An 18915-nucleotide genomic window follows, 5' to 3' on the forward strand; every position below is an offset into this window, starting at 1 on the left:
GACTGGAAGAAAGAATAAACGTCTTAACGCACCAACACCGCCAAATGGCGGCGAAGCTCGAGGACCAAGAAGGGAGGGCCCGACGCAGTAACATCAGAGTGGTGGGGGTCCCGGAGGGACTGGAAGGGCCGAGTGTAGACCTCTTTCTGGAGGACCTCATACTAAACCACCTCAAGCCTAAAAGACTCAACTCTCTTTTCACGGTGGAGCGGGCGCACAGAGCATTACTCCCGAAACCGAAACCGGGGGCGGCCCCCAGAACGATCATTGCCAAAATCCTGAACTACAGAGACCGGGACACAATCCTACAGGCCGCAAGGATCAAAGGAGATGTGCAATACGAAAATGCAACTATCCGGTTTTTCCCGGACTTCACTCTAAAGGTCCAACAGGAGCGGCCATCCTTCGAAGGGGTGAAGGCCACCCTGCGGCAACGCGGGATCAGATACATGATGTTTTTCCCGGCGAAGCTTAAGATCCTTGTGGACGGCACTTCACTCTTTTTCACCAGCCCTCAGGAGGTGCAGGACTGGCTAGAGGGGAAGGCAGACCGGAGGAGGCGCCCCAGGTACGCTGCAAGACAGACGGGGCCAGAGACTCGCAGGGAAGTACCTTTGGGAGACAATGTGACTCGCGGATTACACACGGATCGAGAATGGAGATCGAGGTCCGGCAGCCCGGTCCGGGCGCCGCTAAACCAAGACTCAGAAACATAGGACTGCTGCTTTCCGCTCTGGTGAAGACTGCAAAACCGTAATGTACAATGGGGGGGGTGATACCCTACCGGGCAAACAGGGGGTGGGTCTGTGTTCACAGGCACTCGCAATCCAACCTTTCCTTGTTTCTTTTAAATGCGGGGAGCTACAAGTATATGGCCCAGTGCCAGAGGCAAGCAATACTGCGGGGGAGGCCCCACTTACTGGGGGAACAGACACTGTAAGAGTGCATGGTAGCAGCTCTTGATCCCGTATGTGGCAACCATACAGTTTAATACGGGGAGGGGCTCCTGCGGCAGGAGTCGGCTACTGTCCACTTCCCCGAGGCACAGTTGTTCAACATTGGGCGATAGGCACTCTGCTGGTTGGGGATGTGGGTAGTTTTGAACCTACGTGGCAGGGTAGCAGGGAGGGGGGCGGGTACATCAGAGATTGTATGTTTGGGGTGGGGTTTTTTTACGTTGTTGAGGACGGTGGGGGTGGGAGGTAGCGGGGGTTATTGTTGGTCAAACAAACGCACAGCATCAGTCACACGTTCAGTCTACTTGATGGGTGAGTGGGCCCGTAATAACTGTTCCCAAGCTAACTATGCAGTGGGATAAAAGTCTTAAAATAATTAACTGGAACGTCAACGGGTTGGGGGACAAAATTAAAAGAAGTATAGTGCTGCAATACCTTAAACGACACTCCCCCAATGTCACATTGTTACAAGAAACACACTTAATGGGAAACACATGTAGAGCGCTCAACAGGTGGGGCTATAAAATGGTGACGCATGCGGGGTTCACAACAGGGTCCAGAGGAGTTGGGATCCTGGTGCGCCACAATTTTCCCTATGCGGTTCAGCGCACATGGCCGGATCCGTTGGGGAGGTATGCCGCAGTAGCGGGACAGTGGGAGGGCCGAACACTCATTCTGGTGACAGCGTACATCCCACCCGGGTTGCAAGCGCAATCATTTAAGGACCTCGGCGCCTTTTTATTAGGCTTACCTACGGGACACCTCGTGATTGGAGGAGATTTTAACTTCGTGGTATCAGGGGAATGGGATAGGCACCCTCCACGGGATATAGGAATGGAGCAGCAATGGCTCCCTCAATTCCTTGATGCCTTTGGCCTTGTCGATCTCTGGAGGAAACACCATCCCACTAGTAGAGGGTATACCTTCTTGTCAGGGGCACATGGTACCCTATCTAGACTCGACTATGTTCTCTCCCCGGTACAGATGGACATGAACACGACGGAAATTCGGCACCTACCTAGAGGTATCTCGGACCACTCACCAATATGGGTCCATCTGACGATAGGGGACAAGAGAGTCGGGGGCTTGGCACCAATAAATCCTTGGCACCTTAAGGGCCCAGAGACCAGAACAATACTGGTGAAAGTAATTGACCAATATTTTGTAGACAACGAGGGCACGGTGGATTCGCCATTCACACTATGGGAGGCATTCAAGACAGTCCTTAGGGGACAGGCTGTCTCGGTCATAGCGGGTAGGCGTAAGGAAAAAGAAAAACAGATGACGGATATTGAGCGCGAAAGCACGAAGTTAGAGGATAAAATTGGACACGACCCTGACGATGATATATCCCATCAATTGCAACTCAGAGCAGCAGAATATAACGCCATTGCCACGGACGCGGCGAAAACCCTTGCTCGCGACAGGGATGGGCGTATCTACGACCAAGGTGATAAGGCAGGCAAACTTATAGCGTGGCTGGATAAGAAAGGAAGAGAGCAGAGAGTGGTACAAGAAATTAGGAATGCGGCGGGTATAATCTTCACCGAGCCGCACGACATAGTGCGAGAACTTGCCTTACATTTTGAGAAGGTGTACCAGAGTCAGTCTGATCTCACGGAGGACGACTCTACCAAATTCCTAGCGGACATTAAACTGCCCACCCTTACAGACCGCGAACATGACCAGATGGAGGAAGATCTCACGTCGGAGGAACTAACTGATGCAATAGGTGACCTTAAGGTGGTAAGACGCTAGGACCCAATGGCCTCCCTATTGAATTGTACAAGCTTAAGCCAGATAGGCTAGCGCCATATCTGAAAGCCATGTACAACGATAGTAAGAAGAGAGGTACGTTACCACGAGATCAGCGCATTGCCACACTCGTGGCAATTCCCAAACCGAGGGCTGAATGTACGTCGTATAGGCCAATATCACTTCTTCATGCGGAACCGAAAATTCTGGCCAAAGTGTTAGCCAACAGGCTCCGGACTATTGTAACCAAACTAGTACACCCTGACCAATCGGGTTTCATGCCTCATCGCAACACAGCCCTAAACCTCCGGCGCCTACACGGCGTTCTGGGGCGTTGCCCCGGAATCCAGGAGGACGCCATAGTGGTCTCATTGGACGCAACCATGGCGTTTGACACCCTCGAATGGGCTTACCTATTTGCAGTGCTCAAAAAGCTAGGTTTCGGGCCCAAGTTTATAGGCTGGGTGCGCCTCTTATACGCTGAACCGCTAGCAAAAGTATCGGTTAACAACAAAATGTCAGAAGTATTCGCGCTTGGTAAAAAAATTTAAATTGACAATTGTATAGCGCACTACTCACCCGCAAGGGTCTCAAGGCGCTTGTACGAATACCGCTGTGGAACCCATCCTGGCTTTCCCTGTGAGGCGTCCACTCCAGGGCCCCCCCAAGGTGGAGGCCAGGCATCCTTAGCGTTGTGGGGGCCGTTGTGGAGATTAAGCAAGCTATTGCCCAGAGTTGCAGAGTGGGACTCCATGATTGGAATGGCACCGAGGCGAGAATTATCAGGTCCGTGGAATTTTTGAGCCCAAGACCCGCCGAGGCGGGGAATTGAACCCTGGTCCCGGGCTAGACCTCTGCATCAGGGTCTGCCGCTCTAATCATTGAGCCACACTTCTCAGAGGAACAAGACAGGGTTGCCCTCTGTCGCCGTTGTTATTCGCTCTCTCCCTTGAACCACTCGCGGCCTGGATACGCAGGGATGTAGCCATCCGCGGACTCCGTTGGACGGAGGGATGGGAAGACAGGATCTCATTGTACGCAGATGATATCCTCCTTTATCTTTCCTCCCCTGCGCGTTCCTTACGAGTGGTACTAGATATTTTTGCTAGTTTCGGAAGAAACTCAGGTTTCCGTATTAATTGGAGCAAATCACAAATCTACATGCTCCATGGAACGTCCCCCACCCTCCCAAGAGACTGCACGATTCAGGTGGCGGAGGACGGCTTCCGTTATCTCGGTATATTCAGAACAGCTGATGTCAAGAAACGATATGACCGAAACCTGGTACCTCCATTGCAGAGGCTCCGAAGGGATGTAGATGTCTAGAAGAAGTTGCCCCTGTCCCTGCTTGGGAGAGCGGCGTTGTTCAAAAGGATGGCACTGCCTAGATTCTTGTATGCCCTCCAGAACTATCCGGACATGGTGCCGCAGGCCTTCTTTAAAGAGGTCGAATCCTTGCAGAGAGACCTACTATGGGATGGTAGACCTCGAATAGCTCTGGGAAAGCTCACGTTGGGGTGGTATGACGGGGGTATTGCCCTACCAGACATTCGGAAGTACTACTGGGCAGCGCAACTGGCTGCGATTAACCAATGCCAGTACGGGAGTGGTGTTGACCCTGCCTACGGGATGGACAGGTGGTTGCTGCCGGGTGGTGACTTCACGAGGTCGCTTTATTCCAGACCCACTAGGTACACGCTCACAGGCCCCACTAAGCACGCAGTCCAGATATGGCACGTGGCCAATAAAGCCCTGGGTTGGGCCAATAAACTCACATTGGCCACCCCCCTTTGGGATACGGAACAGTTGGGGACTCTGGGGCGCACCAAAGGGTTCGACAAATGGGACCTCATCGGTATTTCGTACATTAGGGACCTGTGGGGGCGGGATGGGGTGGTGACGTTTGCTGCACTACAGCAAACATACGACATGGCAGCGTCAGAACACTTCCGATATGCACAGATTCGCCATGCTCTTCAGGCCAACATCCAGCCTGACATGGATTTACCTAAGACGTCCCCGCTTGAGGACAGACTGCTGGATGGGCACCTACCAGATAAATGTATATCCCTCACGTACAAAAAGCTTATCCACCACACGCCCGATCCCCTCACAACACTCAGGGAGAAATGGGTGAGGGATGGCCTAAAAGTAGACGATGAGGAGTGGCAGGAGGCACTTTCCTCACCCAAAGAAGTGGCTATCTCTGCGAAGTTAAAACTGGTACAGTTAAAAATTCTACATAGGGTCTATCTCTCGGGGACACAATTGATTCGCATGGGGAGGAGTGTGGACGGGCTATGCCGGAGAGGATGCGGAATGCCGGGCGAATTCCTACACGTGCTCTGGGAGTGCCCCTTGGTCCAAATCTATTGGAGTAATATCCTGAGAGTAATGAGTTCAGTGTGGGGGGTGACATTGATGCCGGAGGCCAAGAGATGCCTTCTGAACATTTGGGAGCCCACAGATTTAAACATGAAGGGGAGGATATGGGTCACACTTGGACAGATGGTTGCCAAGCGCAACATAGCGCAGTTATAGGGGGCCGCTGCCTCGCCTACGTTAAAGAAATGGAAGGAAGACATGGACTGGTGTATGATTCGCGAGAGAACTGTATATGTTGCACGGGGCTGTCCCAAAAAATGGTTAGCTATCTGGACTAAATGGAATGTATACCGAGGGGGGTTGTGTGAACCACCGATCGTCTCGGACCCAGAAGATCACTGTACAGTTTAAGAATTGCATTGCATGTATTGTAACATTACCCGCTAAGTTGGAAATTATGTTCTGACATGTGTTAAAACTGGTGCAGATAGAAAATGTAAGGTGCAGAGCTGTATCACATGACCAAGGTTTCTCTAAGTTAAATAAACAGAGTTTAAAAAAAAAAAATTGAGAAAAACTCCTTCAGGTCACCCATGAGTCCAAGGGTACTATTTGCCTCGACACATTAGCTCACATCCATAAGAATTACCCATGACCTATCAGGTTCACTAAGGATCTGCAAACACAAGTGCCTGAAGAGATGCACCACTTACCAGTCACTCTGCTTGAAGACATTGAGCCCCAGACTACCCACCGCATCACTCCTCTGAGAAACCTTAATCTTGCTGCTACATATGAAACACCTACTGACCGTTCCCAACTCTGTAACACAATCCCTGCACGTTCCTCATTCGAAAATGTAAGAATCTCCCCTTTTTCCCCATCCAACCGGGGTCTTGTGCTCCTATTGCTCTCAATCCAAAAGGATCTGATTCAGCCTAACAACCTACAAATGAGCCACTATACCAAACATAACAAAAATAGTAAAGATCACCTTGCTACAATGACCATCTACATAAAGACTCCATTGAAAGACCTCAACAAAGTAGTAAGATATCTGGTGATCAATCTACAAAAAACATTGGGGTCGATTAGAATGGTGGAAGGACCACCGCCGCCAGCCATGCGGTCCTTCCGTCCGCGAGATTTCCCCCACCAAATTAGGATGGGGTGGAATAGTTTCCTGACTGCGGCAGACAGAAAGACCGCCCGCCACTTGTCCGCAAGAGGCATTCATTCAGATTGCCTGGCGGACGGACGGTCCAGGGATCATAAAATGGTGGCGGTGCCTAGCAGGCAACGTCCACCAAATTATGATGATGGAAATTTCAGGCCTTTCCATGGAGGCGATGCTGCCATGGAAATGCATGTGGGGATTACTTAGGGGGCCCGTTGCGAGCCCCCATGTGTTGGGGGGTGAGGGTGCACTTGGGGGTACCCATGGTACCCCCTACATTTCACAGCACTACTTGGCAGGCACTGTATGGTTCCTGCAATGTAGTGCAGTGAAATGCATGGTTTTGCGCTTCACGGCGGGTGCTGCTGTGAGCAGCATCCATTGCAATGTTAAAAACCAAAATGCGACCGCCATGGTGGCGGTCGCATCCTGATTTGGTATGCGGGACCGCCGCATGTATTGTTGACGGTCCCGGTTTACCACAGGATGGCGGACGGACTCAAGTCCGTCCGCCATGCTAATGACCCCACCTGTCTCTGCAGTATTTTCCACCTAAATTGAGGTTCTATGTGCAAAACAAAATTGATCACCATTCAGGCAGAACTACATCCCTATTGACTTTTACAGTTATTGAGGACCTACTAAAGATTATGATGAGTAGGCTACATCCAACAAAAAGTGCTCTCCTACAAGTGGTGAAGTGAAAAAGAAACAGGATAACGTCCAGTTTCAAAACAATTCTAACAAAAACGTATTTGGGATCACAACAAAAAACGCCACCATTTTAAAAACAATGCGATCTAAATTCAACCCCTGTCGTTTTGAGGTGCCTTTTTTTTATATTTGGTGCAGTTCGCACTTAATCCTTCATAACGTTTTTCCTGAAAAGGCTTTACGGCCAAATCTGCGCCCTTTTTTGCCACATACAGGATATTGTAAAATGACTCCGGGTTTGTAGATTTCACCTGAAAGACCAGAAAAGAATTGCCCAAATATAGCATTTTTTTCTTAAAAACGTTTTTTTTTTTTTTAAGTTCTTTGTCAGAAAGTATGTTTTTTTTCTCCAAAAATCAAATCAAGAAAAGGTTTGCTATGTTTACATTACCCTCTTTAGAGCATACAGGGAAAGGCAGAGTTGTAAAAAACAAACATTTTTTCACCACAGTTTCGGCAAGTTTTAAGTGGGAGTCAATGTTTCCTATTTTTTGTAGTTCACACCTGCTTGGGAAGTTTGGGAGGGAAAATAGGTGTAAAACTCATGAGGGATTCCAGGAAGCTGCTTATTTCTGAAAAGTAGACAATATTATTAATTTAGATGTAGTCAATTGTGTAGATTCCTCATGGTCTTCCCAAAGAAACTAATCCCTGAAATAAAAAACCAATGACAGTTGGGAAAAATGTTGAAATAGGTGTCAATGTTTACATATGCAAGTTTTCCTTTCAAGAGCAGATTTACAAAAGTAACATGCAGTTCTGTCCGTCAAACTCTTTTGATCACAGGGCCATATAGTTTTTGTCCAGAAATACACAATACCAAGCAACAATAACTATTTTTATTGTGCACCCATCATGCATCAATTTCTGAGGTAAAATCCAATGCATTAAAAATGTGTATGAATGAAAGCTATGCATTATTTTAAAATTTACCCAAGAATCTGAGTTTATGAACTTTGGTTATGTGTACAACTCTGAATTAGGGGTCACCCATAATATGTGATTGGGAAGTAGGTTAGCAAAATTGATTCTTTTCTCCATGTTAACTTACATCAGGAAGCCAAAAACAAAATAGATAATAGCAAGTGTTCTAGTATTCTGGTTCCACACCTTCTGGCTAAGAAAACACGCAGGTATCCATCCTGGATTCCATAGGGCCACTAGGTTTCAGAAATAACCAAAGTTGGTAGGGTTCACTAGATGCAGACTGACTGAATGCCTGAATACTGCAATCTTTCCCTATGGCAAATTAGAGGAGACGAGGATTTCTTTGGGTGAAGTTTTGACATATGGGCTTGCAGAGAGAGGATAAACCCCCATTCTTCCTAACACAGAAGGCAAATGCTACTTACCAGTATGCATCTGTTCTTGGCATGTAGAGCTGCAGATCTACACACAGTGCATAGATCGCCATCTGGTGTTGGGCCCGGATATTTGCAGCTGTTTTTCCTCTTGGAAAGTCTTTGGAAGTCATGAGGTATGTGACTCCTCCTTTGGATCGTATTGCGCATGGGCTTCGGCTCCATCCTCAGATTGTTTTTCGCCAGCAGGGAAATGATGGAGCGTTGTAAGAAACAGTGAAGATGCCTATGTGTGTTGTATCTAAATAAGATAAACTGGATCAGATAAAGGTAGCCGGGGAGGCGGGTGGGCGTGTGTAGATCTGCAGCTCTACGTGCCAAGAACAGATGCATACTGGTAAGTAGCATTTGCCGTTCGAGGCATATGAGCTGCAGATTACACACTGTGTATTGATTATATAGCAGTACCCATCCTTAGCGGCGACCACCAGTATCTGTTTCAGTGGTTTGAAACAATGTTTTGAGTACAGCCTGGCCCACACTAGCTTGTTGCCTAGTTTGCACATCTACACAATAGTGTTTAGTGAAAGTGTGCGGTGTTGATCATGTAGCTGCTTTGCAGATATCATCTAAGGGGATGTTCCCTAAGAATGCCATGGAAGCCCCTATCTTACGTGTAGAGTGGGCTTTAGGGGGAACAGATAGCGTTCGTTTTGCTTTGTGGTAGCAAATCTGGATGCATTTGACAATCCACCTAGCTATCCCAGATTTGGAGATTGCGTTGCCTTTATGTGGTGGTGAGAAGGAAACGAACAGTTGTTTGGTTTTACAAAAAGGTTGTGTTCTCTCGATGTAGTAGAGTAAGGCTCGTTTTACATCTAGTGTGTGGAGAACTCTTTCTGCAACGGTCTGTGGTTGCGAGAAGAATATGGGTAGTTCCACAGATTGGTTTAGGTGAAAGGGAGGAATGACTTTAGGGAGGAATTTTGGATTAGTACGTAGAACAACCTTATTATGGTGCATTTGCAGAAAAGGTTCTTGAATAGTGAGTCCTTGTATCTCACTGACTCTTCTGAGGGAAGTGATGGCTACTAGAAAAGCAGTTTTCCATGTTAGGAATTGAAGTTCACATTTGTGTAGAGGTTTAAAGGGAGGCCCCATTAGTCTGGTGAGAACGATGTTGAGGTTCCACACAGGTGAGGGTGGCACTCTGGGGTGAATTATTCTTTTGAGGCCTTCCATGAAGGCTTTTATGGCAGGTACTTTAAAGAAAGATAGGTGCTGCCTGTTTTGTAGGTAGTCTGCTATGGCTGCAAGGTGAGGTCGAATAGACATGTAGGCTAGATTGCATCTCTGTAAGTGCAGTAAATAGCATATGATGTGTTTAATGGACACATCTAAGGGATTGAAGTTGTTGCTGTGACAATAGACTACAAATCGTTTCCACTTGGCTGCGTAGCAAGCTCTAGTGGTAGGACGTCTAGCTTCCCTAATGACGTTCATACAGTCTGGGGGGAGATTTAGATAACCAAATTCTAGGATTTCAGGAGCCAGATCGCAAGGTTGAGCTGAGCTGGGTCCGGGTGTCTGATCACTCCATGGTTCTGGGTTAAGAGGTGTGGAGAGAGGTGTAGCTTTTGGTGCGGTACTACGGATAGTTCCAGCAGTGTGGTGTACTACGGTTGTCTGGCCCAAGTCGGAGCGACTAGGATTAGTGTGAGGGAATGTTGTTGTAGTTTGCGCACCACTAATGGAATGAGTGGGAGAGGCGGAAAAGCGTACGCAAATTTGCCTGACCAGTTCATCCATATCGCATTGCCTTTGGACAATGGGTGTGGATACCTGGCGGCGAAGCTTGGGCATTTGGCGTTTTCTTGGGTGGCGAAGAGGTCTATCTGTGGCTGTCCCCACATTTGAAAGTACGGGTGAAGAACTTGTGGATGGAGTTCCAACTCGTGGATCTGTTGAGTTTGTCTGCTCAGGAGATCTGCTAAAGTGTTTTGGACTCCTGGGACATGTTGGGTTAGGAGAAAGATTTTTCAAGGTATGGCCCATCTCCATATGCTCTGTGCTAGCTGAGAGAGCTGCGGAGAGTGTGTGCCTCCTTGCTTTTGTATATAGTACATGGCTGTCATGTTGTCTGTGCGGACTAGGACAGCCTTGCCTGAGATTTGCGTTTGAAAAGACTTTAGGGCTAAAAATATGTCTAGTAACTCCAGATGGTTGACGTGGAGTAGTTTTTGTTGCGGTGTCCACCTGCCCTGCATGGTGTGATGTAGTAGGTGAGCTTCCCAGCTGGAGAGCGATGCGTCCGCCGTTAGTACTATGTGAGGAACCGGGTCCAGGAACGGTCGCCCTTTGGAAAGGGTTTTGGTGGTCCACCACTGCAGAGAGCGATGGGTACGATCGTCTACCAACACCAGATCTGTCAGTGGACCCTGGGCCTGGTTCCATTGGCGTGCTAAGCACTCTTGGAGAGGACGCATCTGGAGTCTTGCGTAAGGTACTATGAATATGCAAGAGGCCATCATTCCTATTAGTTGCATGAACACTCGAGCTGGAAGAGAGTGTTGTGGCAGAAATTTGGCGCGTAGAGCCTGAATGCTTGTTATCCTGGAAGGACTGGGGTAGGCTAGCGCTCTTGAGGTGTCTATGGTGGCACCGAGGTATTGTTTTACGTGGGATGGTTGTAGATGGGACTTTGCGTGTTTTACTGTGAAGCCCAGTTCGTGAAGTAGCTGGATAGTGGCGTGCGTGTGTTGTACACACTGGTTGTATGAGCAGGCTTTTATTAGCCAGTCGTCTAGGAAGACATGGATGTGTTGTCTCCGCAGGTGTGCTGCCACTACTGATATGCAATTGGTGAATACTTGTGGTGCTGTTGTGATTCCAAATGGGAGTACTTTGAATTGGTAGTGTTGGCCGTCAACTACAAATCTGAGGAACTTCCTGTGAGCGTTGTGCACAGGAATGTGGAAATAGGCGTCTTTTAGGTCTAAAGTGGTCAGGAAATCATTGTGGGACAGCAGTGGAAGTACCTGCTGAAGTGTTACCATGTGAAAATGGTCTGAGTGTATGTATCTGTTTAGGGGCCTGAGGTCTAGGATGGGCCGTAGAGTCTCGTCCCTTTTTGGTATGAGAAAATATAGGGAGTAGACCCCCATATTTTGTTGATTGGTAGGAACCTGTTCTATCGCCCCCTTTTGTAGGAGGGAGATTACCTCCTGCTTTAGTAGTGTTAGATGTTCCTGTGACATTGGGCGTTGTCTGGGTGGAATGTTTGGGGGGGTAGATCTTAGTTCTAGGCAGTAGCCTGACCGAATTATTTGTGTTACCCAATTGTCTGAGGTGATGGTAGTCCAGACAGGAAGGACATTTTGGAGTCTGCCCCCGACCGAGTGGGATGGTCTGGGGGGAGTGGAGGGGAGTCACTGGGTAGGTGCGGAGGCAGAGCGGATGGTGTTTGTCTTGCCTCTGCCTTTATTATTGTTGCCTCTGTAGCCGCCTCTTTGGTAACCCCTTGTAAAGGTGGATTGGGTAGGGGCCTTATATGAAGTGGAAGCGGTGTCAGAGGAGTAGCCTCTGGATGTGCTCCGAAAGGAAGAGCGGCGAAAGGAGCTCGTGGGAGGGAGTGATTGTAAGGCTCCCATAGACTTTGCCGTATCTGTGTCTTTTTTCATTTTTTCTAAGGCCTCATCCACTTTTGGGCCGAACAGATGTTCCTGGTCAAAGGAGTGGTTCAGGATGGAAGTTTGTACTTCTGGTTTAAAACCTGAGATCCTTAGCCAGGCTTGGCGACAGAGGAGGATGCTGGTATTGATGGCTTTGGAGGCGGTGTCAGCTGCATCTAGGGCACAGCGGATGGAGGTATTGGTAATGGTTTTGCCCTCCTGAATGAACTAATTTGCCCTATTTTTATATTTGTCAGGGAGGTGTTGCATCATGGCTTCTAGTTCGTCATAATGGGCCCTGTCGTAGCGCTTGTGTATTAGCGATGTGCCATATGTTGGCAGCTTGGGATGCAGTGCGCTTGCCCGATGCGCCCAAGAGTTTTGACTCTTTGTCAGGTGGAGGTGCTTCGCCTGATGCTTGGGAGTTTGCCCTCTTCCGTGCTGTGGACACTACCAGGGAATCTAGTGGTGCTGGCCCTCTGATATAGGAGAGACCTGTAGGGGCGGCTTAATATTTTTTGTCTATGGGCGGGTTAATGACCCTGGCTCTGACTGGGTCTTTAAAGACCTCCGGCGCGTGTTTGACAACTCCTTTGAGCATGGGCAGTATGGAGGTGGCCCTATGCGTGGAGTCAAAAGTATCGAGAAGGAAGTCCTCCTCCACGGGGTCGGTATGGAGATCCACCCCGTTATAGTGTGCAGCCCTTTGGAGTAAGTGGTTGAACCCTAATGAGTCTTCTGGTGGGGATGGTCTCGAAGGGTAGAGATCATCTTGCGGGACGTTCGGCATGTCAGGGATATTATAGTCGTCCCATGGGTCTGGGGAGCCTGTGGGAGTGGGGTCCCCTATGTCATCATAGACATCATTATCATCATCCGGAGAGGGTGTGGGGGAATGATGAGGCGGGGGGAGAAGGAGGAGGTGGAGGAGAGGAAGGTGGAGGAGGTGGTGAAGGCATTCTGAAAGGGGAGGTAGCAGAGTCCTTCCTCTTTGGAGGTGGAGCTGGGGCAGGCTTGTCCAGCTGTCTCTTTTTGATGCGGAGCATCAAATGTCCGGTTTTGGGGTCCTTGATCAATGTCTTTTGCAGTGGATCAGGTGTAAAAAGTTCTTCCGAGGGTGGTTTGTCCGTCAGCGCCGAAGGCATCGGGGCCATTGGTTTTCTTGGTTTAGAGTCTGCGCTAGTCCGCTGTTTGGAACTATGCGGCTTGGAAAGGGCTGTCTGTTTACTCGGTGCCGAGTTGATGTCCTCCACATCTGAATCGTCGGCTTCGGAGGCGCTGACGAGGCCCTCGTTGGTGTGTTGTTCCTCTGGAGCGTCAACGCCTTCCCCGAAGATGTCGTCTGGAATCGCCGTCGACGAGTGTGCCATAGTTCTTCGTGCCTTTCAGTCTCGAATGGTTTTCTTGGACCGGAAGGACTTGCACGCCGGACAATCTCGAGCCTCGTATTCAGGGGAGAGGCAGAGGTTACATACTTCGTGAAGGTCGGTGTGGGGGAATTTGGACCCACATCGAGGGCACTTCTTGAAGGGAGTCCTTTCCATTAGCCAGGACCGGAGCTTGGGTAGGCCCGAAGGCCGTCGTTGACGACTGGAATCGAGGCTCTTGATCGATGAAAGCCGCGCCGAGTGTGGAGATCGCGATCGAAAACAACACCGCGAATTGGGGTGAGGATTGCGTGTCGATTGGAGAACTGGAAACTGTTTGGAACCGGAGCGCGAAGATCACATCCGAACCCGATGGCGGGAAAAAACTATCTGAGGATGGAGCCGAAGCCCGTGCGCAATACGATCCAAAGGAGGAGTCACATACCTCGTGACTTCCAAAGACTTTCCAAGAGGAAAAACAACTGCAAACATCCGGGCCCAACACCAGATGGCGATCTATGCACAGTGTGTAATCTGCAGCTCATATGCCTCGAACATCTTGTTCTCTTAGCCCCGCCCGATGCTAACATGATCCCGCACCCACCCTATTCCTTCTAGTTTTTTATTTTGACTGTTAAATGGTCTTTCAACACCCACCTGGGCATCAGACTGAGGTGCTTAACTCCAATTATCCCATCTCAGGAAAGGGAGGAGGGGATTAAAAAAGACACCAAGCGATCAAAGAAAAACGTGAGAAACTGAATGGGTTGTGGGACCTGCACCGGGACTGACATATTTCTGCCCTCATTGGAGGGTTCACCTCTTACCTTATTGCCCCAGTGGGCAGAAAGCCTATTAGAGACTAGCCAAAAAAGCTATGGTGTAGGAGGTCAGCTCCTCATACCATTGGGACCTACTCCTGGGCACCAGATAGTGTTTCTCACACCTAGGAAATACAAATGGAGGATTTATACCCTCTGTACTGGCCCATATGTCCAATCTACACCAAACAAAATCCAGATTTCCCCTCACTTGACATGGTGGTGACTACAGAATTCGGGCTCTAGGCCTTTTTGGATATAAAGATAGTTTTAGCTCCAGAAGGTGGAGTGTGGAGCCCAGTGCCAAGAGAAACAAGTCCCTGCCCTATTTTTCAAAAAAAGAAATGAAAATCCTGGGCATTAATTACATGTCCCTGTTTGTAACAGGATGCTACCTTTATTTAATATGTATAGCAAAGTCCGGGAGAATGCGCTTGATTGCCCAAATGAAAAAGTCCTCAGACAGTTTGGCCAGCGTCAAGGAGACTGTGTTAGTTAAACACAGTTGAAACCACAGCTCCATGTTTGACTGGTGGAAGACAACCGTCTATTTTAGGCCTTTCTTTCTTACCCCTGTGACCACCTCCAAAGGCTGCTCTCTGGGTCCACATTGACTGTGTACCATCTCTAAGTGGAACACAGTCAGTAGGCCTACCAAAATCTATGTGTGCCTCTACATCACGTCTGTAATATGGAACTGGTGCAAAGGAAACAAGCCCCCTTATTCACATGGTGCCACACTGTTAGACCTGACATTCTTGACGTGGTATTCCCCTAACCCCTTTTGCCTTCACACCTCCTGTTTTGCTGAATTTTGTTGGCTCAAAGGCTTTGTGCACTTTTATTATTATTAATTTTATAAGGCGCACAGCTACCCGGATGTTTCCCGGCGCCATCGGACACACGCGAAGAGAAAGAAACAACTATTTGTTAAATAACCACGTTTTTAGGCCTTTGCGAAAGTTGTTATAGATGGTTTTGTGCCGGATTGGCGTGGGGAGCAAATTCCATAGTGAATTGGCCTGGAAAGAGAAAGACCGGCCACCCATAAGCGAGCGTTTGATCCTAGGGACTAAAAATTTAGCCTGAGTGGAGGATTGGAGAAGGCGCGTTGGGAGGTAGGGATGGACTAAGGCACTCAAATACTGTAGCGCTGCGCCCGATTTGATCTAATGCATGTAGCATAGGGCCTTGAATTTGATACGATTCTTCATCCTAAGCCAATGGAGGTCAAGGAGAGAGCCTGAAATAGAGTCCTTTTTAGGCGCCTGGCAAAGCAGTCTGGCCGCCGAGTTCTGTACTACCTGCAGTTTTCGAACCACCTCCTTGTTGGCTCCTAAATACAGGACATTGCCATAGTCCAGCCTGGACGTGATCAGGGCCTGGATCACTGTTCAATGTGTGGGATTAGGCAACAATCAGAGTATTTTTTTGGGCCATTTTAGAATGGTGAAGCAGATTGAGGCGACCTTGACTGCTTGCTTCCTCATAGATAGCTGGTCATCTATGACTACGCCTAGATTGAGAACTGATTGCACCGGTTGAGGAAGATCAAAAATTTGAGGAGGCCAATGACGGGGGCCCCAGAGATCTTTGTCTTTCTCAAGAATTAAAACTTTAGTTTTTCCACCATTTAGTTTTAAACTGTTTGCATGCATCCAACTGGCTATCTTTTGCAGCCCTACCTGGAGAGGTGACACCTTAGATGCCTCATTGGTGGACAGAGAAGATTAGCTGGGTATCATCAGCATACAAGAAGATGGATAGCCCAGCCTCTTCAGCTATTGTGGCCAGGGGATTAACATAGATATTAAATAGTAATGGGCTGAGAATAGAACCCTGCGGTACTCCGTAAGGAGATGCGTGGGACTTGAGCTAGCAGACAGGGAAAAGACCTGAAAAGTCCAGCCGGTCAGGAAGTCCATAAGCCATTTGAGTGCTGATCCGACAATGCCTAAGGATTGTAGGACTTTTAGGAGGGCAGTGTGTGAGACAGTGTCGAAAGCAGCACTCATATCAAGCAGTATGAGTGCCACAGTTTCACCCATGGCAAGACGTTGGCGCAGTTTCTGTAACTCCCAAGAGCACGGTTTCTGTAGAGGAACCAGCTCTAAATCCAGATTGTGATGCTTGTAAGATTTTTGGGGAGTCCAAAAACTGCGTCAGTAGTTGGTTGATGTGTTCTTCTAAAATTTTGGAAAAGGCTGGAAGTAATGAAATCGGGCGGAAGTTCGAAAGTTCCGCCGGATCAGCATTAGCTTTTTTCAAATGGGGGAGAACCATGGCATGTTTCCATGCCGCTGATACGGTTGCTTCCTGCAGTGACACATTAAGTAACTCCATAATGATTTTGACTAGTGATGGTTCCAATTTTTGGAGAATGGAGATGGGAAGAGGATCTTTAGGTGAGCCAGATTTGAGGCTATTTAAGATGTGGCTGAAGGAAAGGGTGTCCAGAGGCAACCAGTTTTTTAGCATAGTTGGCCCGGTGATCTGGGTCACCAGTGGAGTAAGGCGGTCTGATGTAGAGGGAGCGCTCTTCATTTGCTGCTCCACATTAATTGTCGCTGCATTCAGTTCTGTGTAGATTTTCTCTACTTTGCCAATAAAGAATTTTGCCAAATCTTCACATTATTCTTCATTGAGCATGGATGGCACCGGTTGGCAGTTTGCTCCTGAAAGATCTTTAACTAATTTGAACAAGAATTTGGGGTTATTATGTGCTGACGTAATGGTGTTATTCACATATTCAGCTCGAGTAGCGTTGCAGAGGGAGAGGTAGTCCCTTCTAGCTAGTTTGAAAATACGTCTGAATTCGGGCGCATAGTCCTTCCTCCAACGTTTTTCTAGTGCTTTGCATTTGTTTTTTTCTACTTTTAACCTTTCTGAGAACCAAGGGGCAGGAGGACGATGATTATTAATTTTTTTGATAGAAGTAGGAAGGCATGCATCAATGGATGTCATGATCAAATTATGGATGGTGTCCGAATCTGCAATATTAATAGAGGTGATGTCAGGAATGTTATTCGAAAGTTGTTGATTGAAAGAATCTAAATCTAGATTCTTCTAGTTTCTAGACCCCGACTTGGTGGTTGAGATGAATGTGTTCCCACACCGCAGATCTAGCCTCACCTTGAAACCGACCAAAAAATGATCAGACCAGAGTATAGGGAGGGCTGCCTGGCATGAGATACTAGGTAGATTAGAAAAGATGGGGGTCTAACAAGTAACCCGCCCTATGGGTGGGACCGGAGTTGCAGAGTAGAACATTCATAGCTGCCAAATCGGCCATCAAAGTGGTGCTAATAGTGCCTGTAGGGTCGTTGAAATGAATATTTAGATCTCCCAGGATAGTAAAATTTGCAGCATCTACCACAGCAGGTGGATACCCTCATGGGCGACAAGCAACACTCTACAAATCCATCTTACATTACCCACTGATAACTAGTGCTAAGGTTCTGGTACCTAATTGGCACACTTAATTTACTTGCAAGTACCTAATAGAGGTGTACTACCTATACCCAGAGCCTGCATATTAGACGTTAACAGTGGGCCTGGAGCACTCCTTGTGCCACCCACTCAAGTGGCCTTTTACAACATGTATCAGGCTTGCCACTGCAGCATATAGTGCAGTATTAAAGTCGGTTTTCACTGCTGGAAAGAAAATATCTCCCGTTTAACTGGGTTGTCTTATTTGATGACTTTTGAATGGGAGCAGACCGAGATATGCTGTTTACAATCAAATGAATTGCAATTTTAAATCCTCTTTGATGGTGAAGTTGGAATTTAAAGCCACAATCTTGAAAATGCCACTTTTAGAAAGTTAACATTTTCTTGTCCCAACAATTTGTGTCTTCTGCCAGTGACCTGGGTCATAAGACTGAAGGGCTCTGATTTTGGAATTTCTGTATTTCTTCTAGACAATGACACAAAGGGGGCTAAGGTGTGAAAAACATGGGCCATCTTGGCAGGGTGACTGCGGACAGGCTGTACCAAGCTCCACTTACACTGCAAGGGTTTTGTCTCCTGCCCACACCGATGAATATGACACCATGCCTGTCCTATCTTTTGAAACACCAGACAGTTTTGAGTCTTGACAGTAGAAGAAATTTCCAGAACCAGATGTGGCGGTAGGACAGGGTGTTCACCACACAAAACGGGCACCAGTTGTAAGTTTTGGGCCTCCAGAACCACTCATCAGAACACTCCTAGACCTGTGGAAGTTACAGAAGAACTGCCCTGCTGCCTGAAGGACTGCCTTGGTGTCTGAGAAGAAAGGCTGAACCTGCTTGCCTTCAGGTCAGGCTAACCAGATTGACTCAAAGGGCCATTTCCTGTTTGAGCTACAGAGACACAATAAGCTTCAGAGACCTCCCTGCAACTGCCCAGCTGACCTGCTGTAACTGGACCTGCCTAAGGTCTGCTAGCGTAAATCCTAGACACGCCCCAAGAAGTGCCTCGCCAGGTACAGGACCCTTGGCTGGCATCAGAGTGTATTTATCCTGAAGAAAAGGAGAAAATCCTGAGGTTTGGGATCTTCGGGAAAGTCAACTGCCCCATTTACGGCAAGATTCTGCCAACTGCGATGACCACCAATGCGAGACCTTCACTTCGCAGTATAGCAACAACAGCCTGGACGTCCGCAAATGAGAAGCTACAGCAACGATCGTCCAGGACGCCCAACCTGCTCTTTATGCTACAATGATGACAGTTTGCGATGCTGAGCCTTATACTCCACCGTAAATGGAACTCTTCATGCTCGACCCTAAAAGACTAACTTTTCAGTGAGACTAACCTGGTACCTTTATCCAACCCGTGCTCCATTATG

The 18915-nt window shown here is 48.1% G+C and overlaps 1 protein-coding gene across 1 annotated transcript in view; it reads right to left on the bottom strand.

The window, feature by feature from the left end:
* The window catches only part of ZDHHC17 (zDHHC palmitoyltransferase 17), a 505513-nt gene that overhangs the window by 13886 nt on the left and 472712 nt on the right, over window positions 1-18915 (bottom strand). The gene's annotated exons all lie outside the window — the stretch shown is intronic.

The sequence above is a fragment of the Triturus cristatus genome, chromosome 4_1 (assembly GCF_964204655.1).
Source record: "Triturus cristatus chromosome 4_1, aTriCri1.1, whole genome shotgun sequence".
Classification (NCBI taxonomy): domain Eukaryota; kingdom Metazoa; phylum Chordata; class Amphibia; order Caudata; family Salamandridae; genus Triturus; species Triturus cristatus.